This window comes from Nannospalax galili, unplaced genomic scaffold, assembly GCF_000622305.1.
Source record: "Nannospalax galili isolate Female #2095 unplaced genomic scaffold, S.galili_v1.0 scaffold272, whole genome shotgun sequence".
Classification (NCBI taxonomy): Eukaryota; Metazoa; Chordata; class Mammalia; order Rodentia; family Spalacidae; genus Nannospalax; species Nannospalax galili.
Genome location: NW_008331836.1, coordinates 426,005 through 449,699, shown reverse-complemented (window position 1 = coordinate 449,699; position 23,695 = coordinate 426,005).

The following is a 23,695-nucleotide window of genomic DNA, read 5'->3' as shown; positions in this document are numbered from 1 at the left end:
GCTCAAGGGAGCCACCTGTCTCTTCCTCCCCCCCCCCCCCCCCCCGCACTGGAACTACAGGCATATACTACCATGTCTAGCTTTTTACATGGGTGCTAGGGACTCAAAACTCAGGTCCTCATGCTTGCACAGCAAGCACTTTACTGAATAACCCCTCTCCCCAGGCCCATATCAGCATTTTTATAAGCCCTCTTCCTAGTTCTACTACACAGCCAGAGTTGCAGGCCAGAGTGTGAGAATAAAGCACAGCTCCAGATGAAGGTTTGCAGTGCTGAGAGACCAGGTGCATTCGTACTGTTGTAAGCAGTCTCCACAAACTACGAATCTGCATAAAAAAGACCTTTATTCTCTCACAGTTCTGGAGGCCTGACCTCTGAAATTCAGGCCCTAGCAGGACTGGCTTGTTTTAGCAATCTGCCATTCTGTAAGAATACCTGTCCCTTCCAGCCTCTGGTGGCTGCTGGCTGTCCTTGGTGTCCCCAACTTGAGTGTGCCATACCGCAACCTCTGCCACAGTCACAGGGCATTTTTCCTCTTCATTTTCTTCCTGCATCCATTTCTTATAATGGTCTCTTACACTGGTCACAGGATGAAGAACCCACTGGAATAACCTAGAATGGTCTCAGGTTAAGATAACTTTACAAAAAAATCCTTTTTAAAAATAAAATCACATTTTCTGGAACAGTAATATATGTTTTGTGGGGCCACTTTTCAACTTATGACATCACCATCGATGGAAAGAAGCTTAACTATATTAGAACTGCAATACATCAGGGTTGGAAGGGCATTTTGGACCTTGTTCATATCATCCATGTATGTCTGACTGCCATTTTGTGCCAGGGGATTTTAGTCTGTGTTTTGTGAGGCTTTGAAGTTCTGAAAATGTCAGAATCAAATGTCTTGGACACTGAAACGGATGGCATCAGCAATTCTCCCATAAGATTGTCCCTGGGTCTAAGTCTTGCAGTATCTCTTTCAATGCAACACACACCAGATAATGCAGCTCATCTGAGGCTTTACATGCAAGTTGTCACAACTATCCAGAATTACTGCTCTGGCCCTGTTGGCAATTATGAACCTCAGCTTCATGCCTAACTTCCTCCTTGAGTAGTCCCCTCAAAGGCTGAGTCCACTATTGCTTAATATGTTAAAAACAGAATTTTGGTCTCTCCTATCATTTGTCCTCTTTAGTACTTTAGACCAAACACCACCATGGTCCTTGATACTCTTACCTTTTTAAAAGAGATTTTGTGGGGCTGGAGAGTTGGCTCAATGGTTAAGAGCACTGGCCACTCTTGCAGAGGACCTGGGTTCAGTTCCCAGAACCCACATGGCAGCTCACAACCGTCCATAACTCCAGTTCTAGGGGATACAATACCCTCATGGCAGCTCACAATAGTCCTTAACTCTAGTTTCAGGGAATTTGACAGCCTCATCTGGCCTCCAGGGGCATTGCACATCATGGGTGTACTTACACACATGCCAATATTTATCTGTTTGTTTGTTTGTTTATTTATTTATTTATTTATTTATTTATTTATTTATTTATTTATTTGGTGTTTATGCTTGTGCACATACCACAGCATGTGTGTGGAAGTCAGAGAAATAGTATGAGGAAGTCAGTTCGCTCCTTCCACCATGTGGGTCCCTAAGATGGAATTCAGGTCCTCAGACTTCACAGCAAGTGCCTCAGCAAGCTGAACTATCTTCCAGGCCCTGGAAGTCCTTGAATATGATTCTTCTCTTTCTTCCTTCCCCATAAATGTTTTCCAAAGCACTTGGAATGAAACTGATTGTCATTCCATGTGCTGCTCAAAGTTTGGTCAGCAGATCATGGTGTGTTCCTGGTGTGAATCAAGATTTGCACTCTAAGGACAGAAAGTGAGAGCTGGCATTTAAAACTTGGCATTGCCACGCATTCAAGCACATGATGAGTAGTCTCAGGATGCAGGTGGAGGGTCACATTTGCACAGACAATCATGGGGCAGAAGCTGTAAGCTAGTCATGTGCATTCAGATTGCATGCTGCTCTTAAAACTGCTTTTCAAGAATTCCTTACCAGAGATAGTTTGAAGTGAATTGCTTTAGAAGATCCCACATGCTCTGTCCCCCACCTGCCTCTCTCCTATTGCTCTGACATGGTAGTCCACATGTACCCCATTCGTTCCCATCCATTGTATTGCTGGGTTTTCTTCCTGGAATATCCTATCCCAGAATCTTCTCTGTCACTCCATTGTCAGCTCCTCCTGGTTAAGAGAAGTTCTCCTGGCCACTCATATCAACACATCTAAACCCAACCACCTGGCTATACTCTCTTCATCGCACTCATTTATTCACTGGTTATCATCCTAATTTCACATCAGACAAGTCTGTGAAGGAGATGTTTTCCTGATTCCAAGGTCTTGATCTCAATTTGCTGTCTCACTACATTTATCCTCTTTGAAGATTCATCACAGTACCTTAAAATATGGAAATTTAGATTTAGTAATCTCCTACTGTATACCAGGTACTGTGCTAAGCTTGATTTTTTTTTTAATCTTCTGTTATCTCATTTAATTCACAAAGAGGGTTGTATCTTAGTTGGTAGAGAGCTTGCCTAGCATGTATGAAGACTTGGGTTTGATCCCCAGCAACACACAAACCAGGCATGATGGTATGCACCAGCACTTGAGAAGTGGAAGTAGCAGGATTCAAGGTTATCTTTATCTCCATAGCAAGTCAGTCAGCCTGGGCTACTTGACACCCTGTGTCTAAACAAACGAACAAGCAAATCCCAAAGAACTTTTCTTTGAAATGTAAATGTTTCTCATAGAAATGAATTGTTTTAATATTGCTACCTTAAATGGAGGCGACCCTAGGCAGATCGCAATAGAATTAAGAAGTCCTCATTGTAATAGAGGAGACTGACAAAACTGAGAATAAGGGCTGGGTCCCTCCAGCCTGGCATAAACTAAATTACCCCTGAGTGTCACGATTTCAGCCTACATTAAGGTCTATTATAATAAAGTATCAGATAACGTTCATATGATATTTACAGAATCATCTAATACACTTCTCATTAGAAGGATTTCTTCCAAGGCCTAGCATCCAGAAAAGCTGCACTTCGTCATAGCAACCAGCTTGTCCTGAACTTTCTGCCCCTGTGAATCTCTGTATTACGTTTTCTTTCTTCGCCTTGGTCAGGGATGAAGCTTAGTTCCAAATCTATAGACCTCATAATACACAACTGACTTATGCTGGATCTAGTCTGGTATTTTCCTTCCCTTAGGTTCATAGATTGTGAGATTCTTATTTTGTCGTTTTGCATATTTATATGTTGCTGGCACTGTCTCAAATTCTCTGAGAGTTGAGGCAGAAAGATTCATACATACACACATAGATTCCTGTGTTACACTAAATGCAATAAACACCCAACTGAGTTGTTAGCAAGACAGGGCTTAGAAAAGAATTCAAAAAAGATCCCTAAGAAGTGAGTGTAGGTGGTCACAGACACGGGCTATAAGCCAAAAGGATCCCAGAGCATAGGTGTGATTGCAATTAAGACCACCTTATTGTGAGAGGGAAGGTCTGCAGGACATCAAATGGCAGACTCCAGCAAGAGAAAGCACAGGGTAGAGTGAAATTACTTGTTACCAATAAAACCCACAAAATCAAGGATTGCTGTAATGAATGTTCTGAAACCCAGTGAAACTTGCCAACGTTTGAACATGGATTTCTTTCACATTTTTTATTATATTTTCTTCTGGAGGCTTAGTGTGGCAAATGCTGCTTTTTTATTGTTAAATGTTAAAGGAAGGAAGAAAGTAAAAAGGAAAGAAGGAAAGAAAGAAACCCAGTGAAGAAAGAGCACTGTGGGTCTCAAAGCTAAGTAACATGAGAGTACAGAGGTGCCTTCCTAGAAAGTCATTCATTTTAGCATCACTATACAGTTGAGGCATGTTCCTTCTCCAGATTTGCCTTTTGTACATCAGCACCTAGCACCATCAATCCCCAAAGGACTCAATGCATATTGAAGGAAATGAATTGAATTACATGCTTTAGAATATTTATGCACAGATGGTGTGATGTGGGATGGGGTGCAGAACTTTGGAGCTAGGATGACAATGCCTGCCTTTCCCATAGTCAAAGGAGGAAGAGGTGGCTCAAAGCTGGATAAGCCACTGAATAAGATGGTAAATGTCTTGAGTCATTGCTGATATTAATATAGAGAAAACATGTGTATCCTTCTCTGTCTGTCAGCAAGTTGCCTGATCCTTTCTCCCAGGCCTCTGAATGTGAAAATCTTCCCCATCTTTTAGCCCCCTGCCGAACTCCTCTGTCTGATGTCTTTTGATCTATTCTCTACTGCCACATCATGGGGACATGAGATTAGTTTGTTTTGTTTTGTTCTGTTTTGTTCCCTGTGTCCAAATTGTTTCCTAAATGCTTAGCATCTGTCCTGATAAGGTTTTGCTTTCTACAGCTAAAAGCCTTTCTTTTCCTGGTGCTACGTGTTATTCTTCAGAGGAATTAGAAATGGGCTGTGTGGCTTCTGTTGTGTCAGTTTTTTCCCTTTTGTGTACGTTTTTGATAGTCTATCCTGAAAGCTATGCTTAGGCATCAAACATACCCTTTAATTTCAGGTTTTCGTATCACTAGTGTTTACACTCACTTCGGGTCTTTGTTGTGCCCTCGTGGGCCCTCTAGTGCTCACATTAGCATTTGTTTTTGATCCTTTACCTTCATTTGGTCCATGAGTATTCAACTTGCATATTTCTTATATGAATCTTTACAATTTAATAAGCGATTTGGGTAAACAATACAGTGACTCTGCATCAAAATACAGATCCACTGCGGGGGGGGGGCTCACTCCTTTTTCTGCCCGTTGTGAAATAAACCCAGTGCACACTTCCTGTGTGCTTGCAAGAGGCTCAGACAACTTTAGTACTGACTTAATGGCTTATAAACGTGCCATTAAGACTGCTTGGGAAAACTGGGGAGATGAGTTGATGGGTAAAAGTGCTTACTATGCAAGCATGAGGACCTGAGTTAGAGTCCCCAGCATCTACATAAAAAGCTGGGCATGGAGGTACATGCCTGTAACCATCCAGAGAGTTTGCCTGCTAGCCCAGTCATAATACCAAGTTTCTTATTCAGTAAGATATTACCCTCCACACCCCCAATGCAATCAGGTGCAGAGCAATAGAGGAAAATAGCTTCCATCCTGCTCTGGCCTTTATAAATCAGTGCACAAACAGGCACACTGACATACATACATAACACACACACACACACACAAGCAGGGCTAAAAGAATTGTCAAATATATGTTGTCAAGGGAAAACACAAGGAATGAAATGATAGGGACACTGTGTTTATTCTAATATCTATCTGTAAAGGGATATAGACTGGGAACACCTCTGTCTGTCAATCTGATGATGCCTACCTGCTTGTCTGCGAGTGCAGCAAGAAACAGGTAATATGGCTGTCATCGGGAAGAAGGCTCTAAGGACTGGGGGAAAACAAAGGAAAGGACAATTGCTTTTGTTCCATGCTTCTGTACGTTTTGATTTTAAACTGTGTATATATAAGACTTGTTTCAAATTGAAAACTATAACAATGAATATTTGTGAGGGGTGTATTATACAAACAAAGGAGCTTCCTTTAAGGAGCAAAAAGTGAATATGTCAATCAAAATCCCAGAAAGTTACTTTGTGGATAAGGAGAAACACATTTCAAAGTTTATGGTGCGATACAAAGGATTTACTTGTTCTATAACTCTGGACTAAAATGGTTATTCTATCAGTCTCAGTTTTCTGATGTGTAAATTTCAGAGGATAATATACATTTACTAAAGTTTCATGCTATGGATTAAACATGCACTTACAGGCAGAACCTGGCACAAGGTAGGACAGAGAACACTGGAGTCAACAAACAGTGGCTATAATTATTATTTCAGGAAAATAATGTACTGAAGCCACGTCAGCCTTGATCTTACAACCTGGCAAAGCATTAATCATTATGAATAGTCTGTTTAGGAAACAAAAACTTTAATATCCTATATTGATTTTATTATAGGTCAACTAGGAAGGGTTGTAAATTCCCCCAGAATGCTGATAATCCTCACTGAGAAACCTTGATTCTAGGAATTATCAATTCTCTCTCTCTCTCTCTCTCTCTCTCTCTCTCTCCCTCTCTTGCTATCTCTCTCTCTCTCACACACACACACACATTACACTCATGAGCATATATACATCTAAATCTAGAATACAATTATAAACCCTTTGTCTAGTATTTTTCCTTCTGGCACCTAAATCAGTATTTTTAACTCTGGCATATGAAAAATATTCTTATCCATAGTGTAATACTTCTACCCAGAAATGAAAGTAGCTGTTCTTTCTTAGATTCTGCTGAATTAATCCAATGATATTTACAAATTTGCTTCCTTGTTAAACTTAAAACTTAAGAATCTTCATCATTAATTATAGCAAATATATATCAGGACAAAACTTTAACGAGCCAATAGAAAGTGTAAATAAGCTAAATGTAAGAGCACTCACTAATTTCAAGAACTAACAAAAATGAATCCAATCATTAAAAAAAATAGACTTCAAAAACTTCTTGACTGAATCTAAAGCTGATACAAGCTCATTATTTTATAACTGCTGCCAAAAATTATCTAACCACAATGTCTGTCTGACATCCTTTTGCAAACGGCCCCTTCTCATTTAATCTTATCTGCACTAATTCAGCTCATCTCTCACACAGGTAGCAGTAAGTGGAGTCAGTTAAGTTTAAAAAAGAGTGCATGAAATTGGGAAGGAAAAGTGGTGAAGGTGTGGAGATTGGAGAGACTGGAGAGAAAGGAATGGGGGAGGATTTGATAAAAATGCATTATATGCATGGATGAAATTTTCAAACGATAAAAAATGAGAACTGATACTGATTTAGATTGGGGAAACATGTTTTATTATGATTATTATGTTTTTCTATAACTGTAGGAAACATGCAAGGGAAAGGTTTTATGCATTGATGAGAAAAGTAGCAATTAAAATTATGCTTTGGGGTCTGGGGAGATGGCTCAGTTGGTAAAGTGCTTGCTTTGCAAACATGAGGACTTGTGCTCAATGTCCTGCAAACCATGTCAAAAAGCTTGGTGTGCTGGAGATGCAGAGGCAGAGGATTCCTGGGGCTTGCTGTCCAGACAACCTATGTACTCAGCGAAATCTAGGCTGTTAAGAGACCCTGCTTCAAAAACAGAGAAGGATGGCTCTTGCGGAATGACACTCAAGGTTGTCCTCTGGCCTCCATGTGCATGCATAACACACACACACACACAGACACACAGACACACGCATATACATTTATGCACAGACACCACACACCCACAAACATGCATATGCACATGCTACACATACAGTCACACACACATGCCCTCACACATCATACATATACATACACACAGATACATACATATACACACATACCACATGCACACAGACACAAACACATATATGCACACATACACATACCTACATACACACAAAAACATGCACACACACATACACACACACACACACACACATACACACACACACACACACATACATACACCAAGAAAATGATTCTTAAACTTGCAATTCATTTTACAAGCTATAGAAAAGAAGTATGTTCTTGCAAATCATGGCAGACAGCTGCCTAGTAAGTACAAGTTTTACTGTTATGAATTTTTCATTTCTAAAAAGCATTCTAGCATAAAAAGAAAAACAAACTGAAAGGTAGTACAAAGCAAGATTATTTCTTAGGGGTTTAGATTTATCTTCTGCTAGAGAGAAGTTTATAATAGCACAATATTTTTATATTTATGAAACTTATTGAATTTGTGAAAGTCCACTATTTGTTTGTGCCCAGGTAATATATTTCACCTTGTAGCAATGTCCTGAAGGCCAGGTCAGAACCCTGCAGAATGCAGTTGTAATGGTAAAGGCTGAACGAATACTGGAAACATTTATCCCTCACTGAGAACCCAGCCATCAATATACAAGTAAGGTCATGGTGCAAGTGGGGACTGGGAACCATCAAGAGTAAGGAGCTAAGAAGTGAAGCACAGTGTTAAAAATAAGGAGCTGAATCCCCCAGATACCATCACTTCCTGCTGAGGACATCTGAGCCCATAGACACTGTCTATGTTGTCCAAGATAACAGAATGGTCTGTAGGTTTTCTTGGGCTGACATAACAAAGAACCACAAATGGAGTAGCTTGAACAATAAGCTACCACTTCACAGGTTGGGAAGCTAGACATCCAGATCAAGAAATCGCTAAAGGTGTTAGGAATGGTCTGTTCTAGCTTCTGGTAGTTACTTGGCATATGGACTCAGCACATGGCATCTTGATTTTGTGTCTCCATATTCATGATCTATGAGGTCGAGGCCAGCCTGGTCTACATAGTAAGTTCCAGGCCAGCTGGAACTACAGAGAAACCCTATAATAATAATAATAATAATAATAATAATAACAATAATAATTACAATAATTGGAGGGGATAGTAGAACATATGAGATATGAAAGACCTGGTGTGGGAAATACTGGGAGCTAAAAATTTAAGGAAGAACGGGGTCTGGGAATGAAAGAAAAGTGGGAGCTAAAGATTTAAGGAAGGATGGGAGTCTGGGAATGAAAGAAAAGTGGGGATAGGAGATGGATTAACCAAAACTAAGGATGTATGAAAAAGCCTTATGGAAACCCACTACTTTGTAAGCTAATTTAAAAATATAATTTTTAAAGGCATTTGAGTATGGGTGGACAATGCTGCTCTCGGAAGACATGGGCTATTAAACGAAAATCTAAATATCAAGCATAGAATGCATCCCTGTGAGTTATTGGTCAGGGAGTTCCACAGAGATTCCCAAAACAAAACCTTTGTTTTTCCAATGGATTCCCTTCTTGCTTAAACCTTTCCACACCTAGTAGTGCCCCTTCTGTACTTTCATTTTACCTATCTTCTGCTATCCTCCCTCTCTTAATGCACTCACCTTCTGTGGCTCCCTCTCCCCTTCCAATGGTCCCTTTTTCATTTCCTGGCTTCCATATGTACTCCAAGATAAACACCCGTGGTGGTTTAAAGGAAAATATCCCCCATAGGCTCTAAGTATTTGGACATTTTGTCCCCAGATGATGGTGCTGTTTTGGGAGATTTTAGAAGGTATGGCCATCCTGGAAGAAGCATGTCACTGGGGGTGGGCTTAGAGAGTTCTTAAGCCTTGCCAGATCACCAGTTGTTCCCTTGCTTCTGTGCCTGTGTGATGATGTGAGAGCTTAGCTTCTGCTGTTCCTGGTCCAGCCACCTCCAGCCACCATGCCTCCCTGCCATGACAGACTGTAATTCCCCTGGAACTGTGAGCTCAAATAAATTCTTCCTTCTATAAGTTGCTCAGGTCAGTGTTTCTATCACAGCAACAGAAAAGTGACTAATACAACACCCATAACAAAAGATTCAAAGCCAGGATCCACATATTAGAGAGAACAGACAGTGTTTATCTTTCTAGGGTTCCTTACTCGGTGTAATTTTTTCTGGTTTCATTTACTTACCTGCAATATTCATTTTTCTTGATAGGCAACTACCAATGCTCTTGGTTACCCATCATAACTGATGGTAAGACCCTGTTGCTGAAGATACCACACACTCTTTGCAGAGCAAAGAGGAATCAATCTGGAACTAACCAGGAAACTTCCTGCTGGCTCACTTTCATAGTTCCAGAAGATGCTATGCAGGTCACTAGGGGAGAAAAGACATTAATGGTCTTGCTCAGCACTGGACCCTGCATACTACAATATCAACCTGCCAAGCAAGATACACCCACTAGTATGATAGTGGCATGACTGTTATGGGGGTAACCAACCACTTTCTGATTGAATTTGAGACCTGCTCCATGGGAGGGATTTCATGTGTGGCACAATAAACCTGGTCAAAAAACCCATGGCTGGGATGTCATATCCCTAGGGGAGGAATTATTATAATTATATATGTTATATATAACTATTGTACTTTCATGATTAGAGACTGTTTCTTCTTATTAGATATTCATTGCATGTGAGGAAACAGTCCAGATAAGGTGATCCCTACTAATCCTTTAAGACAAATTTAGATATATTTGAAATATAAAGAAAAAGCTCTCTGCAGAGAGGCCTTTATTAAAGCATGAGAGAAAGAGCCAATGTGTCAGAAACCTGCCAAGAAAAAGACAGGTGCCCGAGACGTGTGAAGGACAGCACGGAGCTGAACTTGCCTCTGCTTTGTCTTCCTCAGTACTGCCTGCTATGGCGTATGCCGTACTGCACTACTGGCTGTGGAGGGATCTTTCAAAAGGAAAAGGACTACTGTTTTCTTTTTTCTTTATTAAATCCAATACCTAACACAGTGCCTAACTGAATAATTAATGTTTGCTGTCAGAGTAAGTGAATGAAAGAATAGTAAACAATAAAAATAGTTCCTTAAGGTTCAGGCTAGTTGAGGATAGGAACATACCCCCCTCAAAATCTGCTAATTGCTTCTAAATCAAAGCTGAAATTTATGATTTAATGATATTTTAGTGTGTGTGTGTGTATGTGTGTGTGTGTGTGTGTGTGTGTGTGTGTGTGCGTGTGCTTACCCATGGAGGCCAGAGAAGGGTGTAGGATCCCTTGGAGCCAGAGTTGCAGATTGATGTGAGCCACCCAACATGGGTGCTGGGAATCAAACCTAGGTCCTTTAGAAGACCAGCAAGTGCTCTTAACCACTAAGCCACCCCTCCAGCTCCTTGAAATGTATGATTTAATATAAACTTTTTCACATTAGTTCTGATAAAGAAAGACATATTCACCTTAAGAAGTTTGAAACACAGGACTAGGGGGGATGGTTCAGTGGTAACAGAGCTTTTGCCGCCAATATGAGAAACTGAGTTTGAATTCCAAGAACTCATGGAAAGTTAAGTGCAATGGCATGCATTAGCAATCCCAGTGCCTGTAGCAAAATGGGAGGCAGACACAGAAGAATCCCCAGACATTAGTGTTAGCTAGCCTGACCTTGTAGCCTCTGCAAAGAGATCCTGTCTTAAACAAGGTAAGGACCAACACCCAAGGTTGTCCTCTGACCTCCACATGTGGACCAAGGCACACAGGTGCTGCATTCATACACATGACACGCAAGAACACACACAAAACCCTAAAGTTTGAAAAACATAGGGCAACAAAATTTACATCACTCATAATCTCACCTTTGAGAAATTATTCTAACCTATTTTTTGTTTTCTCATTCAGGTGAATGCAGTCATTCATTGATTCCTTTAATAGATTTGAAAAACAAACAGAATTATAATACAGGTTGTGTATACCTCATTTGAAGTGCTTGAGACAAGAAATGCTCAGACCAGATTTTGGGGGATTTGAGAATATTTGTATATACGGATTGAGACATCTTGAGGAGGTGACAGACCCAAACCAAACAAGAACTTATTCATGTTTCATATGTATGTTGTACAATCCTAGAAATACATGAACACATGGCAGTCACATGAACACACAGCACTCACATGAACACACTGCAGTCATGTGAATACATAGCAGTCATGTAAACATACAGCATCCACATGAACACATGGCACTCACATGAACACACAACAGTCATGTGAACACACAGCACCCACATGAACACATGGCAGCCACAGAAGTGGCAGCATCCAAGTGATCCACTGCTTTTGGAAGACCCATTGCTTCAAGGATAAAAATCCTTAATGACTATACACAAAAGAATGGAGACTAATTTGTATCATGATACCAGAGGAAAAAAATTTTCAGAGCTAAAATATTTTGTCAAGGGTGTGTGATTGACTTTTATAATATGGAAATAATCTACACTGATGACTTTTACTTAGCCTTGCAAACAAAAAGTTACTGCTTATAATGTAAACAAGCTCATTGAGCCTTGTGCACCTCTTGTGACCTGGGCACCTGACCATAACCCCTCAGGGCACCACTCTGCCCTCCACCCCAAAATAGTGAATGAATGTGCCTGTGCTTGATTAACCTGTGAAAGTTCTGAAAGCAGCATGTTATTCTCATTGAAAACAGTGAGAAGAATTGAGAAGTCTGTCTGAAATTGTGTGTGCGAGACATTCTAGACCTAGGAATCAAAGGGCCAGATTCTCTGATAAAGGTGGATCCTAGCTTTCATTTTCCCAGTTTATGCTGGAGATACTAGTTCAACAAAAATATGAGTGAAGCCTGTCTCCAGAGCACAGTTCTTTGAGAAATCTGAAGGAGATGGTAAAAATATGGATTGGGACATCTTGAGGAGGTGACAGACCCAAATCAGGCTGCTTCTTTACTCAGGTATAACTGTAAATGACTTAGTAATGCTGCAAACAAGATATCTGACATTTGGGCAAATCTCTAACTCCATATTATTAATTACCATTGTGAAGAGATTTACCAAGCTCTTAAAGATTACAGAATCTCAGAGCAGTGCATACTTACCATGAACAAAGGATGCCACACAAAAGGCTGCATACCATTTGATTCCATTGATACAGAATTCTAGAAAATATAAACTAATCTCAAGTGACAGAAAGCAGGCCAAAGTTTGACAAGGATAACAGGTAAGGTCTGAGGATTGCGGTGATTCGCCCATTATCTTGAGTGTGGTGATGGCCTCACTAGCGTCTACCTATGCAAAAATTTATCAAGTTGTGGACTTGAAATACGTATAGTTTATTGTATATAAGTTATTGGGGATAAATAAAAGCTAGACACAGCCAAGATATTCTTTAGTAGGCAAATAAACAAGCTGTGGTACATTCCCACTGTGGAGTATCATTTAGGGATACAAAGAATTGAGCCATTATGACACACAAGGACTTGAAATGAATTTCTAAGTGAAAGAAGGCAGTATGAAAAGAAAACACAGTAAACGATCCCAACTCCATGACATTCTGGAAAAGTCAAAACTACAGGGACAGGAAAGAGATGAGTGGCTGCCAGGAGATCAGGTGGGAAGGGAAGGTGAATAGGTGGTGTGCAGAGCATTTTTATAGCAATATAACTATTCACATGATACCATCACAGTGGATACATATCATTACACATTTTTTCAAAACCACGGACTCTACAACATGAAGAATGAGCACAAATGTAAATGGTGTACTTAATAATGAATCAACATAGGCTCATCAGTTGTAGTAAGTGAACCATGTCAGTTCAGAGAGTTAGTGACTGAAGGTAACTGGGCTGCAGATGTAGCTCGGTGGTAGAGTGCTTGACTAGGACACGTGAGGCCCTGGTCTCAATCCTCAGCAATGAAAGAAAAATGGAGGAAACTGGGTTTGAGGACTGGTGAGTGGGAATTTTGGAACTTTCTCTGCCTGCCATTCAGGGTTTCTGTAAACTTAAAACTGTTTGAAAACCAGATAACATGGTGAATGTCTACAATATCAGCTTTCAAGAGTCTGAAGTAGGAGGATTTAAAGTTTGAGGCCAAACTGAGTGATATGAGAAGACTCTGTCTGAAAACAAAGATAGTAGTGGTAATACTAGGTGACTTTACCCACAAGTTCAAATCTCAGGTAAGACACTCAAGCAACTCCACAATAAATCCACTCCCAGAACACCAACTTCTCATGGCTAGTGTGTCTTGTTCAGTTTTATTGCCCATCTGGTCCCTGAAGCCTCACAGTATGGACACTATCTAGTGCATTTGGTCTCCTAGAATCCTGGACACCCTCCCCCAAGCCAGATCCCAGGAAACAGTTTTCCCAGAGGTCTATAACACAGATTTTTCTTTAACAAGCCTACCTACTGTTTCCAATAATATATTTTTTAAATGCCTTGATTTATTACTTTCTTGGTTCTGTTACTATAAAACTTCACCAAACTGTTACCACATTGGAACACAGAATTTGAGGTAAACTGAAGCTGTGTTCGTGGGCCATAGTCACTCATATTTGGCTTTGGAATAAACTATCCCCTTGTGAATCATGTTTTTATGTCCACAAGCAAAATATGAATAGACCAGTTAGAGCCAGATTCTTAAATCTTAAAATTAACATTCCATGTTTCCTGAGAAAAATTCAATCTTGTTAAGGTGCTAGAAGATTCCCCAGAAAATATCTCACCTAGAACCCAAGAAAAGTCACCCCAAAGTAAAGTCAGCTGGAGTTTCACATTGCCTACATTTTTATTTTGGTAGCCTTGTTTACCTCTTCCTTTTACTTTATTATTTTTATTTTATGTGGATAAGTATATTACCTGCCTAAGTGGAAATGCACCTCAGAAGATGTTGGATTTCCTTGGAACTGGAATTACAGATGGTTGTTAGCCACCATGTGGGTGCTGGGACTCGAACCCAGGTCCTCTGCAAGAGTTGCCAGTGCTCTTAACCACTGAGCCATCTCTTCAGTACCCTTATTTACTTCTGAATACACTCTAAGAAAATACTTCCTGTAGCATTCACTCCTTAGAATATCCATCTTCTCCTTGCTGATGTTTACAGAGAAATAGCAGTATTTAACATAAATGAAGGTAAATTCCATGCAGCCTGCAATTAGATATTAAAACTCTGCTGGCACTAAGGGAAAGGAATTTCTCTTTTTTGCTTAGGATTCATCGGAGCTTCGTCTTGTATTTTGGTCACACTGACTTTTTTCTCCTGGTTACTCACTCGCTTGTTCTTTCAGCTAACAGATATGCTCCAGGCACTGTGTTGTTAGGTGGGATGACAGAGAAAAGCACATGAAGAATACTTAAGAGAGATGGTAAAATTTAAACAAGAGCCCCTCAGGGAAACAGGTCCAATGGAGCAAGGCCAACTTTCCTATGTTTCTCTATTCTCCCTTCATGTCACTCTCCTATGAGTGGCATATTTGTTTAGCTTGAAATAATCCATCAAAAATGAACATTAAATTAGGTTAATTCATGGAAAAGGCATTTATTTTCCCCAACTGCAAGCTAGATTTAGATAAATTTGGATTCAAAACAACATCTACCAAGTTCTTCATTTTGCCTTTCCATGCTCAGCCAACCAAATTCATTGAGCTGTTTACCCATTGAAAGCTTAATGTTTTCTTCTGCAAAATATTGAGGACTTTTTGGTTTTTCATGCCTGACTTGTGGGAGATCTCCAAGGCTATCAGAAAGTGTACTAGGACTTTGAGCAGAGAATCTCAGTTTTGTGAAGCATGAGGTTCTCAAAGTCTTTGAGAAACAATGTATTGCTCTTTGCTGAAATGTGTTTTCCCCACAGATGTCAGTCACTCTATTTCAGAAAATGGACAATGTATTTTCGCGGAGTAAGTTGGGGTGGCAGCCCTATTCTCTATTTAGGAGAGATGTCTTAATTTTGGTTTCTGTTGCTGTAATAAAACACTGACCAAAAGGAACCTGGGAAAGAAAGGATTTATTTTACCTTACAGGTTCTTCTTTGAGTGAAGCCAAGACAGGTACTCAAGGCAGGAACAGAAGCAGACTCCAGGACAAATGCTACTTAGAGGCTTGCTTCCCCTAACTTACTCACCTACCTTTCCTACATAGTACAAGGCCCACTTAGCCCAGGGGTGGCACTGCCCACAGTGCACTGCACCCTCCTACATGAATTAGTGATTAAGAAAATGCCTCACAAGATGACCAAAGGCCAATCTGATGGAGGAAATTCCTCAGTCGAGGCTCTCTCTTCCCAGGTATGCTAGTACAACAAAGATTAGCCATCACAATACAGTTGTTTGTTCTTTTTATAGTAAAACAAGCAATTGTTGAAGTATCGCAGTAAAATACTAAACCCTTGTACTAGTTACTTTTCTCATTGCTGTGACAAACTACCTGACAAAAGCAACTTAAGGAAGGAAGGGTTTATTTTAGTGCACAGTTCAAGGGGGAAACAGTCTGTAATGGTGGGGATGGTATGGTGGCAAGAGTACAAGGCAATCACACACATTGTATCTATAGTCTGGAATCCACACAGAGAGACAAATGCTGGCACTCAGCTCACATTCTTCTTTTCATCCAGATTCGGATCTTAGCCCATGGGGTGGTACCATCCACAATTAGGAGAGATCCTTTCCGTCTCAATTAACCCATCTCAAAATTCCCTCATATTCCTTGAGTCTTATCTCCTAAATGATTCTAGATCTGTCAAGTTGAAATCAATCAGTACTAACCATCACAGCCCCCAAGAGTGAAGATTCCTTTCTGCCTCTGCTTCTTTTAAGCTGGATAAGATTCCACAACAGCTCCCCTGCAGGACCTTGAAGCATACTCAGCCTTGTCCAGGCAACACTCATTCCCATGGCCCACTCTGGCCCTAAGAGACCCTGTAAACAGAGACACAGGTGTACTAAGGCAGATTTATATATTCTGCGGGTGGAAAATATCACGTGTCCAGACCTAGCATGCCTTCACCTCAGGAAAGGAAAGCAGGTTGCAATACAGTTCAGCAAGTACCCAGACCTTAACTAAGAATTCTTGGAATTTCTGTGATAGTGTGGAGTTTTCACTGTTGGTGGTCGTGGTGGTGGTGATGGTGGTATTTGTTTTTGTTGTTTGTTCTTATGAGATCAAACAAACTAGTAGATTCCAAATAAAGCATTTCTTCTCATAATGCAGGAGATCCTCAATCACTCAGCCAATAACCTGAATAGAGCAAAAGCCAGAATTCCCTCCTTAAGAAGGAATTTTGCCCGTGCTAGCCTGCAGGCTTGACCTACAACATGGCTTCTCACCTAGGAACTGAACTACTAGACCAATCTGCAGATTTGGGAATTGCCAAGATCCAAAGTTTCATGGTTAAGTTGACTCATAAACCTGCTTTGTTTTCAGTGGAACCGTGCTAGCCTGCAGGCTTGACCTACAACATGGCTTCTCACCTAGGAACTGACCTACTAGACCAATCTGCAGATTTGGGAATTGCCAAGATCCAAAGTTTCAATGGTTAAGTTGACTCATAAACCTGCTTTGTTTTCAGTGGAAGCTATTTTAAAACTAAAAGAACCGAGCTGCCTTTAGAGGACTAAATAAGCCACGCAATCCTCAGAAACAAATTTCAGATGAAGGATAGGAGCTGGACAGACTCCTCCAAGGTCCGAAGCAGACAATGATTGCTGCTCAGTGAGCTTTCTGGGAGACCTTTCTCCTTTTCATTCACTCCAGGACCTAACCCAGGAAATGGTGTGTATAATCAGGGTGGGACTTCCCACCTCACTTAACCTAATAAAGGCCACCTCACAGGCATGCCCAGAGGCTTGTCCATTTGGTCATTCTAAATCAAAGTTGATGACAAGTTGATGGCCAATATTAGTTATCACAATACTTAAATGTAAACAAACAAAACCTACTCACATTCTTACTGAACAATTAGCGAAGTATCCATCAGTAGCCACTCGATTTTACACGGGAAGCAAACAAATGAAGCCAGAAATCATTTGGTTCTTAACTCTAACTTCTAGTTTAATGAAAGGAGAATATAAAACCAATCTCCCCCTACAACCCCTACTAGTCCTGTGTTCAAGATATCTACCCTTGCCACAAGGGACACTCCTATCCACCATACTTCAACCAAAAACACAGTTGGCCTTGACTTTTCTAGCTTTTATGAAGGATAAATAAAAGTGGTATATATTTGAGATGTGCAAATGATGTACATATACATTATGAAATAGTTACCACAATCAAGTTAATTATGCATCTATCACCTCACATAGTTAAATTTTTGTGAAATTTTATTTATTTTGTGTATTGTGTATACACACATGCCACAGCGCTCAAGTGGAGGTCAGAGGACAGCTCACAGGGGTCAGTTCTCTTCTTCTACCACATGTGTCTCAGGGATCAAACTCAGCTTGTCAAGCTTGGTGGTAAGCACCTTTGCCCTCTGAGTATCTTATTGGCTTTATAGTTTCTTTTTTTTTTTTCAAGAATAATTAAGATTTATTTCTTTTGCAAATGTCATGTGTTCAACACAGTGTTGCTATGATCATTATGCAGTACCTGAAACCTCTAGAACTTATTCTTCTTCACATTTCAACCTTTGTACCTTCTGATCAACATCTCTCCATTTTCCTCAATCCCAAGCTCTAGTAACTAACATTCTTCCCTCTGCTTTTAAGAATACAGCATTTTAGAGCTTCAGTAGATGAGTGGGATCGTGCAGTGCTTGTCTCTTTGTGCTTGGCTTGTTTTACTTAGCACCATGTCCTTCAAGTTCATCCTTCTTGTTTCAAATGGCAGGATTTTCCTTCTGTTTAAAAGCTGAATAATCTTCTGTTGTGTATGCTCATTACAGTTTCCGTATCTGTTCATACCTTGGTTATTATAAATAATAATGTTGCAACAATATTGGCCTTCACTTTTTAAATGTATTTCCATTTTAAAAAATCATACAGAAGTTGGGTGTGGCACTGCACACCTGTAATCCTAGTATTGAGGATATGGCAGAGGGTTCCAAGTTTGAGGTCAGCTGCAGTTACACAGTACATTAGTCAGGGTTCTCCAAAGAAACGGGGGACAAGGAAGAGAAAGGGGGCTGAGGGGGGAGGGGAGGAAGAAGACGGACCTTCAAAGGCCAAAAGTCTCTAACAATTTCTTACTGTTAGAAGAATTCAAAGGCCAAGAAAGGAGTCAAAGACAATGTAACTGGTTGGGGTCTAGAAGATGGCAAAGACACAACAGTTGTAAGCTAAACAGAGGTGATAGTTGGGCCTCCAAGAATAATTTACGAAAACCGAATATACAGCCTTAAAACAGAATGCAGACTTAAATACAAAAGCTCTCCCTTAGAGGAATTGTAACAAAAAATGACTATGAATGGAGTTCAGTTTGCAGTGCAGCAATGGACTGAAGAGCCCTATCAACGTTAGCAAAGAGGCAGGATTCACCCAGCCTCAAAGTTGTCCTGCAAAACATCAGGCACTTAATGATGTCTAAAGAAAAAGAAACTCCCTCAGCTGCCCTGAAGGACAATGTTACAATTAATCAAAAAGAAAAGCCACATACTCTCCACCAGCCCCACCCTCAGTTCAATTTAAGCAGTCTTCATCTTCCACAGTAGTAAATTTTCTAGATACATAATGTAGAGTTCCAGGTACTGGAAAGGAAGCGCCTACTCAAAGGTAATTTGTCTTAAGATACTGGAAATGATGCTAATTCTTGTTCACTTGAAATACAGAAGCTGTGGCCTCATATAAAACAGATCATGTTGTGAAGTGTAACCACAGTCCACAGACTCAAATTTCTGAGGTAAAGAAGATATATTTAAATCAGCTCCCATCGAGGGCACATCTAATGTGACTATGAACAGACATCTCACAGGCACTTTGCTGCTGCTGATACGGCCTGGGTCTGCTTTCTCCTCATCCCTCCTGCCTCCATCCTCCTTGTTATAGCCTTCCAATTGCAGTGGTTTCTTAGAATAGATGAAGGATCACAACCTATGAGACTGCTAATGGGCATGGGAGTGCTTTGCCTACACCCATTATTTCTTTTAAATGATGAGGGGCTGGAGAGATAGTTCAGCCTTTGAGAGCACGTACTGCTCTTGCAGAGAACCCAGGTTCTGTTACCAGTACCTGCATCAGGTGACTTATAACTGCCTGGAACTCCAGGTCCAGGAGCATCTAATGACTCTGGCCTCCAAGTACATTTGCACACAAGTACATGCACATAATTTAAAATAATAAAAATATACATTTTTTTAAATGATGCCCTTTTCCAAGTCATCATCCTGTGCCCACCCTCCTCTGCTCGTACCGTTGGCCAGAGCATGGATTCTAACTCTCTACTCCTCTCTAACGTTGGCCTTCATTGAGGAATCGGGCCTTCCCCCATTTCTTCTCTTTCCTCACCTTTACTTTCTTTTTCCCTCCTCATCCTCAATTCTTTTGTTACCCTTCCCCACCCAACACTTCCTTACTGTGGCCAGAAGCCATCAGGTAAAGCTGGCAGAGTCTGGGCCACCTCTTGGTTCTGGAAGCACATTCATCAGGCTTCACCAGCTTGGAGAATGAGTATCAGGTCACGGGCCTCTCTGTTGCTGCCATCACTTGCTTCGTTTTCACCTCAGATTTTGAGAAAGTGATCAGGGCAGTCACCAGGGTGAGCCAGCCGTGCTGTGGTTACTGTCTCCCTCACTGTGTTCCTATTGGGACTTTTTTGCGGTGTATTACCCTTAGACAGCCCTCTACATTCTGCTGCTGCTTGAATTCCATCCCTTCCCTCCTCAACATGTCCCTCTCTTGCCTCTGGAGTTCTCTGAATTCCCTACTGTGGAGAAAGAAAAGAGAGGGTTTGACGTCCTCCAGCTGCTACAGCCATATTTCTCAGCATGCTGTCCCAGACAGACTTCTTAAGAGTTGTCTGGTCTCGTGACTGCCACTGCCTCCCTTTCCATTTACTCCTTCACCTAATGCCTTTGGATTCAAGGTTCAAGACTTAGCTATGAAAGGCTGATGAACTTGAGGGTTTCAGGCTGCATTCCTGACATCCTGAGCGTTGCACCTCCTTGACCCTCCTCACCTTTCTAAATTCACCCTCTTCCTTGTTCTCATTTTTCATACTCTCTGGTTATCCTCACATCATCTGTGTTCTTCTTCATCTACCAGCCCTTAACTGTGTGTCTGGCCTTTCCTCTCTTCTGCCTACTCTCCTAAATCTCTGTCACCAGCCCACTTCTGCTCTTGCAAACAAATCTTCCAACTTCCAGCTCATGGGAACCCATAGTTGCAAAGACTAGTTCTCAAAAGTTCCTGCCAGGGGCTGGAGGGATGGCTCAGCGGTTAAGAGCACTGACTGCTCTTGCAGAGGACCCGGGTTTGATTCCCAGCACCCACATGGCAGCTACAAGCCATCCTTGATTCCAGTTCCAGGCATTGCATGACATGGGTACACTCATATACATGCAGGCAATACACTCATACACATAAAATAAAAATAATTTTAAAAAAAAAAAGAGTTCCTGCCAAAAGAGACACACTCATGTCCTAAACCCTGATGCCTGCGAATGTGAGAGGAATGTGGCTGTTTCCTTTGATTTGCACGTGAAGCAAAGCAGCTGTGATGAGCCCCAGGGGAGCCTGACAGAGAGATCAGGCCTAGTAGCATTGTCTTGTGGAGGGAGAAAGGAGAGTCCACTGACTCAAGGCTCACCAGCACCTCATTAGGCCTTCAAAAGATTATCCAGGCTTTTCCCCTCTTCAAATTCCATTATATAAGATGTAAACAATTGACTGGGTTAGAGGACTTCTCAGTGATGTATCTGCCTGTGAGTTAGCCAGGCTCCTGTAACCCCAATGAATTCATTGGTTGGCAAAGTTGAACTTGGATGGAATCCATTCTTCAGTCGGTATCCTGTCTATCTGGGGTGAATAGACGTTTCTTTATGTCTCTCTAGAAAAGTCATGCAAGTTACCTTATTTGGAAACAGGATTTTTGTTGTAGTTAAGGATCTCATGATGATGTAATCCTAGATTTAGGGTGGGCCTAATTCTGATGACTGAGGTCCTTATAAAAGAAAGGACTCAAGAAAACAAACGCAGGAGAAAAAGCCTTGTGAAGATGGTAGCCGAGACTGAAATGATGCTGTCCCAAGCCAAAGACCAGGAGTCACCAGAAACCAGAACAGAGGAGGGAGCCTCTCCTACCTCTGAAGAAAAAGGTCACGTCGTCACCTTTGTTTCAGACTTCTGGCTACTGGGACTATGGGAGAAAAATGTTAAATGTTAGTTAAAAAATGTTTGCTTAAGCCACCAGTTTATGGTATTTTACTACGGCAGCATAGGAAATGAATACAGATATTATCCACTATTCCCTTTTTAAAAGTAGCCAATATAATTCTCAAGTGGAGGCCCTGGTTTCATGACTATTAGAGTCCTTGATGAACCACACTTGTGTTACTCACCTGTTAAATGAACAGTATCCACTGTGCATACATAAGGTAAACAGTTCTCTCTTGTTTTTGTCTTTGCTTGGTGAGTTCATTTATCAAAGTCAAACAAAAAATGAACAATAGTCCATCCCAATCCAAAACAGCTTTGTGAGATGCAGAATTAATAAGGTGCCGCTGTAATATGGCTGTTTTCACAGAATACAGTCCTAGTGTTTGGCATATTACAAAATGCAATTAATCTTCAGCTAAAATCATCTGCTCCCATTTTATCCTTCTGAATGTTTGAAAGCAGCGTTCTGTTCCTGTTGGCTTCTCAGGGTCAGTGCAGCAGCTCAGGAAGATTCTTGCTGTCTTTCAGCCTTGCTATTCCTTCTCAACCACTGGGAAGGCATGACCAAGGCTATGCTGGGCATTTGCTTTTGGTCCAGGGGGTACTTGGCTACTGGCGTTCAAAGGGCAGGAGCCAAAATTGCTTCACACACAATATGAAAGCACCATTGTGAAAAACATCGCTAATGCTAATATTTTCAGTGCAATGTTTGTAACATTCCAAGATGATGCCATTTGCCAGAAGAGAACAAAAACAATAATAAATCACTTGTGGAGTCAGCAAGATGGCTCAGCAGGTAAAGGCTCCTACCACCAAGCTTGCAGACATGAGTTTAATCCCCAAGTCTCCTATGGTGGAGGGAGAGAAATGACTCCCCAAGTTGTACACACACACACACACACACACACAATAAATAAATAAATACATATATACATTAAAATATAGCTTAAAATTTAGCTTCTTTTTTCTTTTTTCTATATCAAGGCTCCTTATAAACAACTCCATTGCACCGTGCTCTCCTTGGGCTGTGTGTGTTCAAAGACCCATTGTGGTGGTTTGAATGAGAAATGCCTCCATAGGCTAAGGTATTAAACACTTGGTCCCCAGATGGTGGCACTGTTTGTGGAGGTTCAGGAGGCATAGCCTTGCCAGAAGAAGAATGTCACTGAGAATGAGCTCTGAGAGGTCATAGCCTCAACCCACTTCCGGTTTGCTCTCTCTGTTTCCTATCTGTGGAAGGAAATGTCACCAGCCAACTTTCTGCTCAAGCTTCTTGCTGCCATGCCTTCCTACCACTATGGACTCTCCCTCTGGAACCATAAGGCCAAATAAACTATTTCTTCTTGGTCATGGTATGTTATCACAGCACCAAGAAGTAAGTAATGAATCCATCTTCCTGTAGCTCTCTACTCCATCAGGATAGAGGTGGCACACTGTTCATCAGTGTACCTCAGGTACAGTGTCAGAAATAGAATAGGTGCTCAGTTAGGTTTGAGATATAAAAAAATGAAAGCTTGACTTACCAAATAGCTTAAAAATGTTTACAAAAAATATCCATTTGTTATAGAAATACTCTGGCTTACTGTTGGAGAAGGAATGTGGGATTTGGTACCCTGGATTCAGGTTCTTAACACATGGGTTTTACCATTATCTTACTAAGTCTTCATTTCCTCATCTGGAAGTAAGGATAGGTAGGCTACGTTGCATGATTCTGAGGAGAATTTCGTGTTTGTTAGACTTTACTTCTTTGTTAAGTACAGGTAGTAGTATATCAAGACTGAACACCATAGTCTTACTGACAAATGCAAACGATTTGTGAATTCCCCGCTAACATCTAACAGCAGTCATTACCTTATGCAATATCACAGTCTACATTTGCTTAAACATCCATTTGTAGAATCTATATTTCAGGAAAAACAATGAATGTACCTACTCCAGAATGTAAACTATGTGATTGCATGTCATCTTGGTTTCCATGGCAGCATATTTT